This window comes from Pristiophorus japonicus, chromosome 21, assembly GCF_044704955.1.
Source record: "Pristiophorus japonicus isolate sPriJap1 chromosome 21, sPriJap1.hap1, whole genome shotgun sequence".
Lineage (NCBI taxonomy): Eukaryota > Metazoa > Chordata > Chondrichthyes > Pristiophoridae > Pristiophorus > Pristiophorus japonicus.
In genome coordinates, this window is record NC_091997.1 from 3,000,128 (window position 1) to 3,015,494 (window position 15,367).

At 42.4% G+C, this 15,367-nt stretch overlaps 1 protein-coding gene across 14 annotated transcripts in view; it reads right to left on the reverse strand.

Annotated features, from left to right (window-relative positions):
- raraa (retinoic acid receptor, alpha a) overlaps positions 1-15,367 on the reverse strand; it is a 634,542-nt gene that overhangs the window by 348,856 nt on the left and 270,319 nt on the right. For 2 of the 14 annotated variants that reach the window (XM_070864258.1, XM_070864269.1), the window contains one exon: positions 4,747-4,870. The exons of the other annotated variants lie outside the window; for them this stretch is intronic. The gene's annotated coding sequence lies outside the window, so the exon portion shown is untranslated. The remainder of the gene's footprint in view (positions 1-4,746; positions 4,871-15,367) is intronic. 14 annotated transcript variants of the gene reach the window in all.

Below are 15,367 nucleotides of genomic sequence, written 5' to 3' on the forward strand. Positions count from 1 at the left end.
TTGAAGCTCGTTATCCACATGCCCAGCACTTAAAATGGCAAATCCATGGGCCTCATCAAGACATGCTTTCTTAAACTGAGATGGCACACTTTTCCCAGGCAGTAGTTTTCATGATTTTTTTTCTTTCTCCCTTTCATATTTCTTAACAGCGTCGACTCCTTGCTGGGGTCTGGTTACATAGATGGAAAGCAACCTGCTTAAGTAGGCATTCTTCATACGCGAAAGAAAGTCCAATGACCTCCCCATGATATTCAATGGCATTATCATCGTTGAATCCACCACCATCACTATCGGGTCACAATTGACCAGAAACTTAACTGGATCAGCCACATAAAAGCTGTGGCCAAAAGAGCAGGTCAGAGGCTGAGCATTCTGCGGCAAGTGTCTCACCTCCTGACTCCCCAAAGTCTTTCCACCATCTACAAGGCACAAGTCAGGGGTGTGATGGAATACTCTCCACTTGCCTGGATGAGTGCAACTCCAACAACACTCAAGAAGCTTGACACCATCCAGGAAAAAGCAGCCTGCTTGTTCGGCACCTCATCCATCACCTTTAACATTCACTCCCTCCACCACCGACATACTGTGGCTGCAGTGTGTACCATCTACAAGATGCACTGCAGCAACTTGCCAAGGCTTCTTCAGCAGCTCCTAGCACCTAGAAGGACAAGGGCAGCAGGTGCATGGGAACACCATCACCTCCACGTTCCTCTCCAAGTCACACACCATCCTGACTTGGAAATATATCACCATTCCTTCATCATCACTGGGTCAAAATCCTGGAACTCCCTCCCTGAAACTCCCTCCCTGACAGCACACAGACCACAGCGGTTCAAGCTCACCACCAGGTTCTCGAGGGCAATTAGGGATGGGCAATAAATGCTGTCATTGCCAGTGACGCCCACATCCCAGGAACGAATGAAAAGTGAGCCTGGACAGCGAGTGTTGATGGGATATTCAACTACAAGGTACATCACAGCCATGCTCAATCCTGTCCATATTCAACGTCCATATATTTCCACTAATATCAAGGATCACAAGAGAGTAGTCAGAAGTGGGAGTGCTGGCTGAAATGTTTCCCCCCTTACCTAATAGCATTGAGGCTAACTGTTGGATGCTTGCTGTCAACCCCAGCTGAGGTCAGCTAACTCAGCACAGACTGGTGGTTTAGTAGGAGTCAACTACTTGAATCCTTAACTAGTTCAACCACTGGAGGAACTCTCAGGCAGTACTTTTTCCTGCATGGTGTCAAGCTTCTCGAGTGTTGTTGGAGCTGCACTCATCCAGGCAAGTGGAGAGTATTCCATCACACCCGTGACTTGTGCCTTATAGATGGTGGAAAGGCTTTTGATTCCATCCTATTATTCCTGGAGTTTCTGCCGAGCCACTTACTGAAGTACACAGTCTCTTTCTGTTTAACTTCAATTTTGCAGTGCTCAGGCCGGCTTGTCAGTATACTGAGATCAGTGGTGAAGTCTGCTATCAGTGGACATGGCCATGCTGGGCAACTCAATTCACATTCGCATCAAAAATTCTGTGTACTCATGCACGCTGGGTTATTTGTTTACTTCTTCAAAACAAATTCCACCCAGGTGATACATGAAGTAACAGCAGCAGATTGTAGAGAGGAGCCAGATGATAGGAGGGCTGGACGGCATCTGCAAGTATCCAATTGCCACTGGAGTAATACTACCCGAGGTAGGTCTTGGGGATACTGGCACTGATTTGAAACCATCTGTTTGGGTTGTTTATTGTGGTAAAACAGATGTCAAATTTTGGGATGAATTCAACGTCCTTGATAAATTTGATGATCTTGGTAAGGGCAGCAGTTGAGCCATAACTGGCCCTATTGCCCCTGGGCGGAGAGAAAAATGAGCTCTGGTTTCACTCTTGATTGACGTTTGCAGTAACTTCTGCTAGAAAGTACACGTGTGTAGATGTTGGATGAGGCCAGCATTAGGCTAAGCTATGATGCCCAGCAACATCAAATGTCCTGCTGACATTCACCATCAAGGCTGAGACATGAAGAATATAATCGGTACCTAGACAAGATACTGGAGGGCTGTCATTGCCTGTGGAGTCAGAGCCTTCGGGCAAGGAGGGGACAAAATTGGGGAGAAGTTATTTTTATTAAAGAAAGAACTAGCATTCATATAATGCCTTGCACATCCTGAGAACGTCCCAAAGTCCTTCACAGTCAATGCAAACTTCTGAAGTGCTGTCACGGTTGTTGTGTAGGCAAACAGGGAACCCATTTGCACACAGCATGATTCCACAAACAACAGTCAGATAAATCTCTCAATCTACTTGCTGGTATTAATTGAGGGAAGAATGTTGAACAGGACACGAGAATAATTCTCTTCTTTTTCAAAAGAGAATGCCATATGGTCTTTAAGGTCCACCTGAACAAGCCTTGGTTTAACATCTCATCTGATAGATGCCCTGACCATGCAGCAATATTACAGAGTGTGTCAGGTCTAAATTATGTGCTTAAATCCTACGGAAGGATTGAAAGCCACAATCTTCTGACTCAGCGCTGAGAGTGTTACAACTGAGTGAAGGTTAAAAAAAAGACACAGAGAGCATAGAAGAAACGGGGAAAAAGTTTTGTCAAATTTTAAAATTATTTTAAGTTGTTTATTTTTATAGTTTTAACATTACAGTAATAAACATTTCAGCTGCCTTACACTGTCAATGCTGAGGCTTGTTTCAAAGCGTGAGCTGAAAACTTCAAAAAGGGTGACCCAGGTGTTTAGAATTTGTGTTATGCACTGGCACTTGAAAGGTTAAGTTGAGGAGTTGAAACTTTTTTCCCACCTGGGAGTTAGTTGTTGGTTAATGTCAGGCTTAGAGCAACCAATTACTCAATCGGATTTTCAGACCTCATTTCTTGCTCACTTCTCAAATGCTTCCCTCACAAATCTTCAGCTTTGCCCAACAACAACTAAAGCGGAATGCTCATTCCTGCCATGCACTTCTTTGCGATTCTGATTGTTTACATATGTAGATTTTTTTTCTTCCTCAGCCTTCTGACAACTGACACTGTTTGAACAAAGATAACAATTTCCAAACTAGCCAACTCAGACCGACTGCCCTCCCCAAGACGCCCATGTGTAGTCAGACTGAATGAAGCTTTGCCCTCAAAGAGTTATTCTCTGCTTATAGTGCAGCACAGCTTGGACCTTTGTGTTCTTGGCACTCTCTGGACTGCCAGGACAAACGGACAGCCACAACTTCTCTACAAGCTCCATCAATATTTCTCTATGAACAAAGGAAACTTATGATCGGAGGTATAATCTCACCTTGTTTCACATGGGTGATAAAGCAGGCAAGATTGGCAACTCATCAGCTTGGAAAAGCCAGACTCTCAGTGTCATCTGAGATTTGAACTTTGATCAGTGCAACAGTATGTTGCATCATCAAGCAACCCTAGTTATTTTGTTTTCAGACCTACATATTTTGAAAGTCTATCAAATGGTTAAAAATTAGAGTCACACCCATCAAACAGGAAGCAAAACTGACCACAGCAAAATGTGCACACCAATTCCTTCAGGGGTTTACACGTGAAGCTTCCTAGCCTTTCCCCACTTCCTGTCTACTTTGCACACAACAATAAAGAGGAACTTAACATTTAAGTGGTATTTGAAGCTGTTAAAAAGAATTGCTACTTAATTATTTCAAACCAATACCTAACAGCCTAATCTGAGTGAATGTGGCGCGAAAGGAAGATTTAATAAATTTTAAGATATACCAGAGATTCCTGATCAAGCTCGGGATTGAGTAGCACAAATGCTCCAGTCTGCTTCCACATGGGACAGCAATATGATTTTGCTATTGCTGGTTTGTACAGACCTTCCCTCACCACTGGGGAAGGCATCAGCCCAATGAAATTGTTGCTATTTATAAAGTTAAGACAACTGCACAACATAGCTGGATGTGGTTGCTGCAGGAACTGCCCTCTCTTCCCCCCCGCCCCAGCTAATATAAATTCCTACAACAGCGGGAGCAGTTGAGTTGGATCTGTGGCACAAGTATCAGCTTGGCTTTGTTTGTAATACCTCTGAATCAGAAAGAAGTGAGAGTAAGTCCCACTCCAAGAATTGACTGTTGCCGCCTTCAGTTAAAACTGCCCTATTTAAAGTGCAAAAGGGGACGAAAATACCTGACCAAAATAAGGCCAACTGCAGCTTCCCGTACCAATGCTTGTACCATGGCTCTTCTCACAACGGCATTCAGATGTTTGGTGGAATAAAAGGTATTACTCCCTTCACACATACACAACTTTCAAGAGTTTCCACGAGAAGTTATGTAAGCAGCAAGCCACATCAGTACCAGTAAGACGCACAACAGAAGAGTCTGAGACAGTAAAGACTTTCCTTTCACCTCTGCTGGTTTATTGTCCAGGAAAGAAGTTTAGAAGTCTTGTCTGGCACCTCTGACCTTTGCAAACGTATCAAAAAGGTGCACTTCATTTTAAGCAGATGGTAAATTTATATTGGCTAAAGAGGGCCGAACTGTGCGTTCACTTGCATCCTGTTTGTTTCTATAAAACGGATACAAAATCATTACAGAACTGAGGTTCCTCTTGCCAGGCCCACTTAGAAGCTTACAGAGGGAGTGAAATATTAGCAGAAAGGTTCCTGCAACCAAACATGTTGTGATGCCTGAAATAAAATATCTTTGCCAGCACAACTGAATGTTTGCTGCCTAAGGCACCCTCAGCAGTCAGTAGGCAGTGACACCTACCAGCATGACTGCAAGACTTCTGCTTCGAGGTGTGCATAGCAGCGTCAAAACAATGGTATTCCTGTGGTGAGGTGGAAGCTGCTGAATTTATCAGGCGTCTGCTACAAGGAGCTGTATTAAAAGCCTAAAGGAAGACAAAAAGTACAAAACATATTGATGCATGAATATATTAAGTTATTAAAAGAAATTATAAACTAAAAAGACCAAAGTTGGCCACAATTATGTTTATAATAGGAGCTATCAAGAAATACAATATTTTGATAATTTATTTTTCTCTTCTGAAAGTGCAGATTCTGGCTGGGATACAGTCATGTCCACATAAAACAGCGAACGTCATCACGCTTTTTAACCATAGCCGTGGCTCAGTGGCAGTCCTCTTACCCAAGTCAAAAGGTTTTTGATCAAGTCCCACTCCACAGACCTGAGCACAAAATCTAGTCTGACACTCCAGTACAGTACTGGAGGGAGTGCTGCACTGTTGGAGGTGCCATCTTTCAGATGAGACGTTAAACTGAACCCCCATCTGCCCTTTCAGTTGGATGGTAAAGGTGCCATGACACTATTTGAAGAGCAGGGGAGTTCTCCCGGTGTCCTGGCCAATGTTCATCGCTCAACCAACACCACTAAAAAACAGATTATCTGGTCATACATCTCACTGCTGTTTGTGGGAGCTTGCTGTGCGTAAATTGGTTGCCGTGTTTCCTACATTACAGCAGTGATTGTACGTCAAAAAATACCTCATTGGCTGTAAAGGGCTTTGAGAAGTCAAGATGTTGTGAAAGGCGCTATAATGAATGCATGTGTTTCTTTTCTTTATACATGACATGACAGCCAAGCCCAATCCTACCCTCACCCGATGTTCCCTTTGCAGCAGGAGATGCTGGGTGGCAATCAGCAGCAGGAATCTGGAGTGATTTACGCCCCCCCCCCCCCCCCCCCCCCCCCCACCCAAAAGCCCAGGAGTACTGAGGCCATGTGTATCACCTGGAAGGTTGCCCCCACCGAGACCAGCTAAATCAGTAAAAGGCTAGAAAACGTAACTTAGCTTTTCTGGTCTGTACAATTCAAAGAAAATGTAAATAACAAAATTAAAGTGATACGGAAATTCTGAGTGAAGATATTCAAGTTTCTTACCTGTTGTTTAATGTCAATACAAACGTATAAATGGTATGAGGAACAGGGAAGCTGTAGTTTTCATTGTGGAAATGTCATCGCCGTAGTACCAAGTAGCAGGGTACTTTGAGAGTGGAACTGCTGAATTGTCAGAAATACTAAATGCTGGCATTCAGTCAGATTACCCATATAAAACAGTGACTGTTCAGGCCATGTCTGGAATGTTCTCTGTTTATGAATATCTTTTTAGGTTAAAGCAGTTTAGTGTTAACCAACCTTTTCTGATTAAACCCACCTCCCAGAGGTGGATTACATCAGGTTCTGCTCCTCCCTCCACCCACAGTCCAGACACTCGGACGCAGGCAGCTACTCTGAAAATGATTTTGTTATTCAGTGCACTCTGTGACCCTATCAAGACAAGAGGGGGTGTTCAGTGCTGAAGATTAATATTTTTAGCGAATTCTAGAAATACTCATCTTTAAAACCATTTTTTTTGGCAATCTATCCAATTGTACCTCACATTTTTTTGTTGATGATTTATCACAAAAGGTCTGCATTTTGAAGGTGAAAGATTTTTCAGGCTTTATATAGAAGGCAGCAGAATTTTGGCAAACTAACAGGCATGTCTTTAGATTGAGTATATGTGGAATGGATGGCAGTAAACTGGTAAATTCAACAAATTGATTTTTTCCCCTCCCATTTTGAAGGTACAGGTACTGACTTATTGCTGGGATATGGTTCCACAGGCTATGGTCACCCTCCAGTACCTCAATCAAGCAGCCATTGTTCATGTGTGTGCCTAGATGGTAAACTTTGGTGGGATATTCAACCATAGACATTGTAGCTGAATACTCACCTAATGCCCAGATGAGTACTTTACAGCAGTCATTGGACAATCATTAGCTGTGATAACTCTGGCTGATGTTTTCCCCCTTTCACAGCCTAGGTGCTGGTGAGTGCTCCAACTGCAATAAGCTAACACAGCACAGAAATGGAATCGAACCTCCGATCTTCAGGCCAGCATGGCTTAACACTACACCAGGCAATGGCATTTCCTCTCCAAGCCATCAGTGTAGCTAAATGAAAAGTTTCAATTAGGCTTAAAATGTTCTGTTTTTAAACAACTGAAATGCATAATGACTCATCGGTGCGCATTCAGTGGGCAGTTATTCTGGTTCATTAATGCCCAAGAACAATATGGCCCCAAGATGTGCTCACTTTACAAAATCAACAGTCAATCTGGCACCATAATTTAATACACAGCAATCATCACGTTAAATGAAGTTCCACTTATGAGACCCAGCTCTGAATGAAGCCAAGAGACAAGGAATTGAGTTCCTCTCTCCGACAACTGGTAAAAACAGTCAGTTCAATGAGTTCATTCTTTTTTTCTCTTCTCCCAAAATTACTAACACAAAGCCGGGTATGATTCCAGACAGCAAAGCGTATTCAGTACTCATTTATCTGAGGCTCGACAGTGAATATCAGCAGGTTATATTTGTGTGGCGGTCATACCAAACCTCTACACAAGCATATTCTCTTGACCAGGGATTGGTGGAGCAAGACCTCCATCACCTCCAACTCACATACCATCCTGACTTGGACATATCGTGTTCCTTATTTGTCGCTGGGTCAAAATCCTGGAACTCCCTGTACATAACAGCATTGTGGAAATACCTTTGCCTTCATGCACTGCAACGGTTCAAGGAGAAAACCTACCACCATCTTCTCAAGGGCAACTAGGGATGGCGAATAAATGCTGCCCTTGCTAACAGCACTCACATTCCAAAGAATGATTTAAAAAAAAATTTCTGCTATTTTTTCTTCACCCAGTCCCAGGGAAACTGAAGCTAAATTTATTGCTCTCATCACCACGACTCCAGTACAGAAGTAAACTCAGGGCAGAATAGGGATTGAACCTTAGTCTTAACACACCACAGTGCAATTACTCGCTGAGCCATCTGGGGAATCAGCTGATGATCTTTTGAGAGCAATTATAGGAGAGCAGCCAGGTAACTATGCTCCTGGCAAGTGAGAACTTTAAGGCGAAAGCTGGACTTCAAACAGAAAGGAAATTCAAGTTTTCTGAGACACTCCCCAAGTCAATAAATAGCTCAAGTCTTTTGCATTGAACTTTACCTATCTTTTATCGTGATCCTATTTTACGACCTGTATCACAGATGGCAACTTGCCATTTCTTTCCACAACGGGCACCATCATAGGTTAAAGCTAAGTTTGATGGTCCTTATGTAAATTGCTTTTGACATTCAAATTTCTTAAACCAAAGCATACTTTCTCTGACTAGAATTCTCATCAGAATAGGTGTTACAGCATTACAATATAGTAAACAAGAGTAGCTCTTATATTGTTATTTTCATTTGGATTCTGAAACACTAACATCCAAAAGCCAGTTCCCAAGGTTTATTATTAAATCCAGTTTTGGATCAACGAGTCAAGTTCTAGGCTGCGGAAAATGGATTTCACAACATTAATACATAAATAAATGACAGAACTCAAAATTCAATAGCACTTAAATATCTAATTTCGGTGAAAAATGTGTGCAACGATAATGCAAATTCCCCCATGCCTGCTTGATGCAGTTGGCTGTAACAATGCAACTGCAGTTATTTCTGGCTGTTCTGCTAGGCATATTAAATTAAGCCAAATGTCCAAACATATAAACTTACATTTATATGGCACCTTTCACTCAATCAGGGCATTCCAAAGAGCTTCACAGCAAATTATCTACTTTTGAAGTGTAGTCTCTGTTGTTTTGAAAACACAGCAAAAAAAAACCCTAAAGAACTTGGATTTCTATAGCACCTATCACGGTCTCAGGACATCCCAAAGTGCTTTACAACCAATTAAGTACTTTTGAAAGGCTGTCATTGTTGTAATGTAGGCAGCTAATTTGCGCACAGCAAACTCCCACAAACAGCAATGAAATATATGATCAGATCATCTGTCTGACAAAGAGTCATCGACCTGAAACGTTAACTCTGTTTCTCTCTCCACAGATGCTGCCTGACCTGCTGAGTATTTCCAGCATTTTCAGTTTTTATTTCAGATTTCCAGCATCTGCAGTATTTCGCTTTTGTATTTGTTTTGTGTGTTGGTTTGAGAGGTAGATGTTGGCCAGAATACTGGGAGAACTCCCCAGCTCTTCTTCGAATAGTGCTGTAGGAACTTTTACATCCACCAGGCAGATTGAGATTCGGTTTAGCGTCTCATCTGAAAGATGGCAGCTCCGACAGCGCAGCACTCCCTCAGTACTGCACTAGATTATGTTCTCTAGTCCCTGGAGTGGGGCATCAACCCCCTACCAAATAAAATGGCCGGTGTGGGCTACTGTTCTATCACTGTCACATGAACATCTGGGAGCACAAGAATGTAGGCAGAGTAAAGCCTTCCTTCCACTTCCAGCAATGCACTATTTGTACTATCATGGACACTCCACAATGTATTTAATATCCAGAGTGAAGTGAATAGTCTTGGGGCTAAACTTACAAGTAGATAAAAATCTTAAACATTTCTCCCTGATCCCAAAGTTAATCAGATTGAAAATCTAGGATATCGATCTAACAATTATTCAACTGTACTTGCATTCTGCAGATGACATTTCCACAATTCCAGCAAGATTGGAATCTTTGTATTCATCTCTAGGTACTTTTACTTTCCTGCTGAAGCTCCAGGAAAACAGCAGTCAAAATAAAACCTTGCAAGCTTCCAGTGCAGCTCTCCGCTTTATATGTCCCATGTGTTTCCAGAACCCTATCAGGCCAATAGAAAGAGGCATTTGTTTTCTGTAGCGTCAACCTTCATTCTTGAGACCTGTAAGTGGTCATGCTCAAAGCACAGAGTTCAGTTGCTTTGCAGAGTTTCACAGTTGGCAGGGGTACTGATCGCCTGCCACCAACAGCAGCATCAATGCAAAAGTGCCTTAGGTGTCTACTTGTCCTTATAATATTCAATTAGCTTTTTATCAAAGGGGTTACTCAACATAGCATTAACTGCTTTTGATGGGAGTCTACTCCAAATATCTACTGCAGGAAAAAACACATTGCTTCTAATCTTGTCTTGTTTGAGGTTTATTAATTTTGTTCTTTTGCCCTCAAGAACACAATCACAATTTAAATTCAATAATCTACACTTCCAACAGTTTAAACTATTGGATGCTGTACCCGCTCAAATCCTTTTTCAAATACAAAAAATAATAATACTTGTAATGATATAGCTTTGAAATGTCTCAAAGTGCTACTCACAATGCATTACTTCTGGAATAAACTGAAAGCATGTTCAGTTTGTGCCAAGCCTCCTCAACCTAGCCCCTGATTCAATGGCCCTCCCTGACAGGTCCTATTTCAGCCTGAAGCTGAGCTTCCAACTCTACATCCAGTCCATTATCAAAACCTCTTGCTTCCAACTTTTTCTTCCACTTTGACTCCTGCAATTTAATGTTCGATTCCTGAAAGTTAGTCACAATACTAGATCAAACTGTCATATTTGTTTTATCAATGCATTGTAATATATCTACATATAATTATATATGTATAACAAATCTCAGAGTTTATTTCCTTCCCAGTTAAATACTGCTAATATTCCTCAATTCTTCCAGTCAAAATATTATTTCTCACTTATTTAAGCTTCTTGAGTTGCATGAGATCATTGTCCTGCTGAGAATTATGAGTAAATCATATAACTGAGGAATCTCAGTTCCTGTTTAAAGTTCTGCTGTTAATGGAGTGACCATTGTTCATTTGTGAGCCTTGTCAATTAGTTTCAGCCAATTTCAATTCTGTCCTGACCCAACATCTACTCACACAGAGATTGTTGAATAACACTCAGGAGCGAGAACTCTGGCCCATTTCCCCCTCCCAGACCAATTGTATCACCCCTACCACTTGAGACGAGTTAACGCAGAACAGAATGAAGTCACACCTGGCACTTTGCTGCTCTGAATGCATCTACCACTTACCACAAACTCCTTACGCCATTAGAACAGTTCCTACCTCTTTTACTGATGATGCAATGATCGAGAAGCATTGTTTCTGACTGAAGGCAAAAAAGTATTGGCCCCAAGTTTCGTGCCGCGGCGAAAACGGCGCACCTCCGAGCTGGGCGCCTGTTTTTCGCGCCAAAAACTGCGCCTAAAAAAAAATCCGATATTCTCGAGCTCCTTGGCGCAGCGCGCTCTTCGCAGCAGGGGGCGGAGCCTAACACTCGCGCCGATTTTCTAAGCAGCAGAGGGCGGGTACAATTTAAATTAGCCTTCGTGTTGCCGGCAACCCTGCGCGTGCGCGTTGGAGTGTGCGCACATGCGCAGTCACACACAAACATTGGCACTCGGCCATTTTTAAAAATACTGCAGAAAAAGTGAAGATTTGTTTCTTGGACCCCTGCAAAGGCTTGTAATTTAATTTTTTTTTGATATTTCTGAGTGTGAGGGAGTGCTTTTAGCAGCACTGCTGAATAAATCACCTGCTGAAATCAGTGAGTTCAGCTTTTCACTGCTAAACTTGCAGAACCGGTGCTGCATTGGTGCATGCAAATTAAGGACTGTGTGTTTGGAGAAATAAGAGTGCCAATTCAACTTTGCAATAATACGTGGTGTTGACAATGCAGCACCCATTCTGCAAATTTAAATATAAAACTGTCGATGTGGCTGCCTCTCCCTGTCCAAATGGCCTCAGTCCCCCTCACAGCTCGAAGGCTGCTGCTGTATCTTCGGCTGCCGGCCAGCCACTGACGCTGCTGATATCCTATGGCCGAATGGCCTCACGTCCGTCCACTGCTGATTCTTTGGCTGCCGGCCAGCCACTGACGCCGCCCCTAAAGCGTGGCCGAATGGCCTCAAGAACCTTAATGAGCTGAGTGTGTCCTGCGTTGATTCTTCGGCTGCCGGCCAGCCACTGACGCCACTGATATCTCATGGCCGAATGGCCTCACATCGGTCCGCTGATTCTTCGGCCTCCGGCCAGCCACTGACGCCGCTGATATCTCATGGCCGAATGGCCTCGGGTCCGTCCGGTGCTGCTTCATCGCGGCCAGCCACGAAGAAAATGAAGGCCTGCCTCAAGCACTGCAGCTCAGCTCGAAGCTTGCTGCCGCTGCCGTCGAGACACTGACGCCACACCCCTGCCTGTGTCCAACATGAAAGGCCTGCCTGAAGCACTTTCACACAGGTAGGAACATGGTTTATTTAATCTTTTCGTTGCTTATAAATTTTTATTCAGGTTGGATTTATTTGCAAATATTTGTATAAGTATAACTAAGGATTTAATGTAGAATTTAATGACTTTCCTTCCCCCCCCCTCCATTCCCTACGCCTAATTTGTAACCTACGCCTGATTTTCTAAAGTGTAGACAAGGTTTTTTCGAGCGTACAAAAATCTTCACTTACTCCATTCTAAGTTAGTTTGGAGTAAGTTTTCACTCACGAAACTTTGAAATCAGGCGTATGTGGCCGGACACGCCCCCTTTTGAAAAAAAAATTCTGTTCCAAAGTGAAACTGTTCTACCTGACTAGAACTGGAGCAAACTAAATGTGGAGAATTCCGATTTCTAAGATACTCCGTTCTATACCAGTTGCTCCTAAAAATCAGGAGCAAATGATGTGGAAACTTGGGGCCATTATATTTAAAAATTCAACAAGAAGTGCTCAATCTCATGGCTTTAATTCTACGGAAGTTGCAAAAATGGGGAATTTTCCAGATTTGTTAAGATTATGGCAGCAATGGGGAAGGAAACAGATAGAAATAGATCCAGTCATGATGTTATCACTCACACTTCCAGGATATTCTTGCAGTTTACCACAGCCAACATATCAGAACCACAGGTGCATAAATTATAGAATATCCAATGTGAAATTAAGAAATATAGAAGGAAGATCTAATAAAACTATAAATAACAAGACCAAGGGTGGGCCATAAAGTGGTTTCATGCCTGGGATTTCCGACATCATGACTTCAGCTGGACCATCGGTAGAGGTACTGAAGAAAGGATAGGTCGATCCTGACAGAGTAGGAGGTTCTATGGGAAGAATGATTCCTGAGATGAAGGGGTTGACTTATGAAGAAAGGTTGAGCAGGTTGGGCCTGCATTGGAGTTTAGAAGAATGAGACGTGATCTTATTGAAACATATAAGATACTGAGGGGGCTTGAAAAGGAAGATGCAGAGAGGATGTTTCCACTCATGGGGGAATCTAGAACTAGGGGGCATAGTTTCAGAATAAGGGGTCGCCCATTTAGAACTGAGATGAGAAGGAATTTCTTCTCTCAGAGGGTTGTAAATCTATGGAATTCTCTGCCTCAGAGAGCTGTGGCGGCTGGGTCATTGAATATATTTAAGGTGGAGATAGACAGATTTTTGAATGATAAGGGAGTGAAGGGGTACGGTGAGCAGGCAGGGAAGCTGAGCCCAAGGTCAGGTCAGCCATGATCTTATTAAATGGCGGAGCAGGCTCGAGGGGCCAAATGGCCTACTCCTGCTCCTATTTCTTATGTTCTTGTGTAATAGGGGGAAACCACTATGGGCAGTTCTCATAAATACCCTAATGGCTGGTTAGATGGCAGCAGTAATAGATGGGGAAAATTCATTTGGGCGTGGAATAACGTGTAGCATGCTGGGCCGCGAAAGAGGGGTGAAGACAACAAATCAATGGGGAAAAAAACAAAAACATTGTTCAAAAGATGACATCTACTACAGTGCTATTGGAGATACTGAAATAAAGATCGCAAAGGTAAATAAATAAATCTATGATCCCCATAATAGCAACTAACTGCCTCTTCAATGGTTCCAGAGTTTTTGCCTCCACCACCATTCCAAGTATGAATCACTCTTGGCTTGAAGAAGTGCTTTCTGTCATTAGTCATGAACTTGCTTTTACCAGTTTGTACATACGTGCCCTTATCCTGCAGTTGTGGTTAAATTTGAAATAAAAATTATAGAAATAGAATAGTACAGCACAGAAGAAGGCCCTCCAGTCTGCACCAGCTCTTTCAAAGAGCAATCCAGTTAGTCCCACTCCCTCGCTCGTTCCCCGTATCCCTCCAATTTTTCTTCATGTATTTATCCAATTCCTATTTGAAGCGACGACTGAATCTATATGTACCACCTGCATTCCAAATCCAAATCACACTCTGCGTAAAAAACGTTTTTCCTCACGTCGCCTCTGATTCTTTTCCCAATCACTTTAAATCTGTGCCCTCTTGTTATCGACCCTTCAGCCACTGGAAACAGTTTTTCTTTATTTACTCTACATAATCCTTTTGTGGGATTAAACAACTCTATCAAATCTCCTCTTAGCCTTCTCTGCTCCAAGGAGAACAACCCCAGCTTCTCGTAACTGTAATCCTTCATCCCTAGAACCATTCCAGTAAATCCCTTCTGTACCCTCTCCAAAGCCTTCACATCCTTCCAGCTGGGGCCGAACGAGTGTGTTATATAGATTTAGCATGACTTCCATGCTTTTGTACTCTATACCTCTGTTTACAAAGCCCAGGATCCCATACGCTTTATGAACTGCTTTCTTAAACTGTCCTGCCACTTTCAAAGATTTCTGCACCAGCACCCCCAGGTCTCTCTTCTTGCAACCCCATTAAAATTGTACCATTGAGTTTATATTGTCTTGCCTTATTTGATTCTAACAAAATGTACCTTAGTGAGTTGGTCAGAGACCATTGATTGTGGGAGGCTAAAGCATTGAAGATGGACAAATGCGAGTGTTGCAGATTGACATTCTCTATTCTGCTTATTATCTATTCTGGGTTGTCATGTTAGCTGTGTTATGTGGAATACAGCCCATCTTCCATGCACACAAAGGTTATACAAGCAAATTCCATTATTTTTCTTACTGGCCACAAATTTTGTGAACAGTAGGCAGTTACATTCCAGTGACTACGGTATTGGTTATTGGACCAGCTCCAAACCCAATGGCATGAGACCTGATGACTCCAAGCTGACTAAGAACTGGAGTCATTCCAAGTAATAAAATACAGGTCTTGTCATGATGTAAACACAATACTGTACAGGATATATGCACACAAATTCTGTTTATGTGAGAAGTCAGGAGCAAATTCAAGCACCCTTGATGCAAATCCAACATTTCTTGATAGTTTGATATGCTTCCTCTGCTATTTGCACATGTTGAAAATAAAATCTTTCCCAGCACCCGCGCACCCACATTTTCCTCTCGTCACTAATTTAAACATAAAGATAAACAAGTTAGCGAGAGCAGTAGAAATGGGTCATGGACCTTTCCCTCTGTTGTTACAACTATTCCAAGGCTTGCTTCCTTTGTAAAATGGATGAAAGGAAATGAATGAGAATTATTTTTTGGTGAATCTGTTTTGGGCAGGGTAGGTGGGGAGAAAGGGTTGAGGTCAATGATTGAGTGAATCCTGAACTAGGATGCAGAACATGGTTTGGTTATAGAAATAAAGGGAAAGATTTTGATATATCAATACAGCTAATACTTGTTTAAAAATAATCTGAATATGTAGTGCTGCT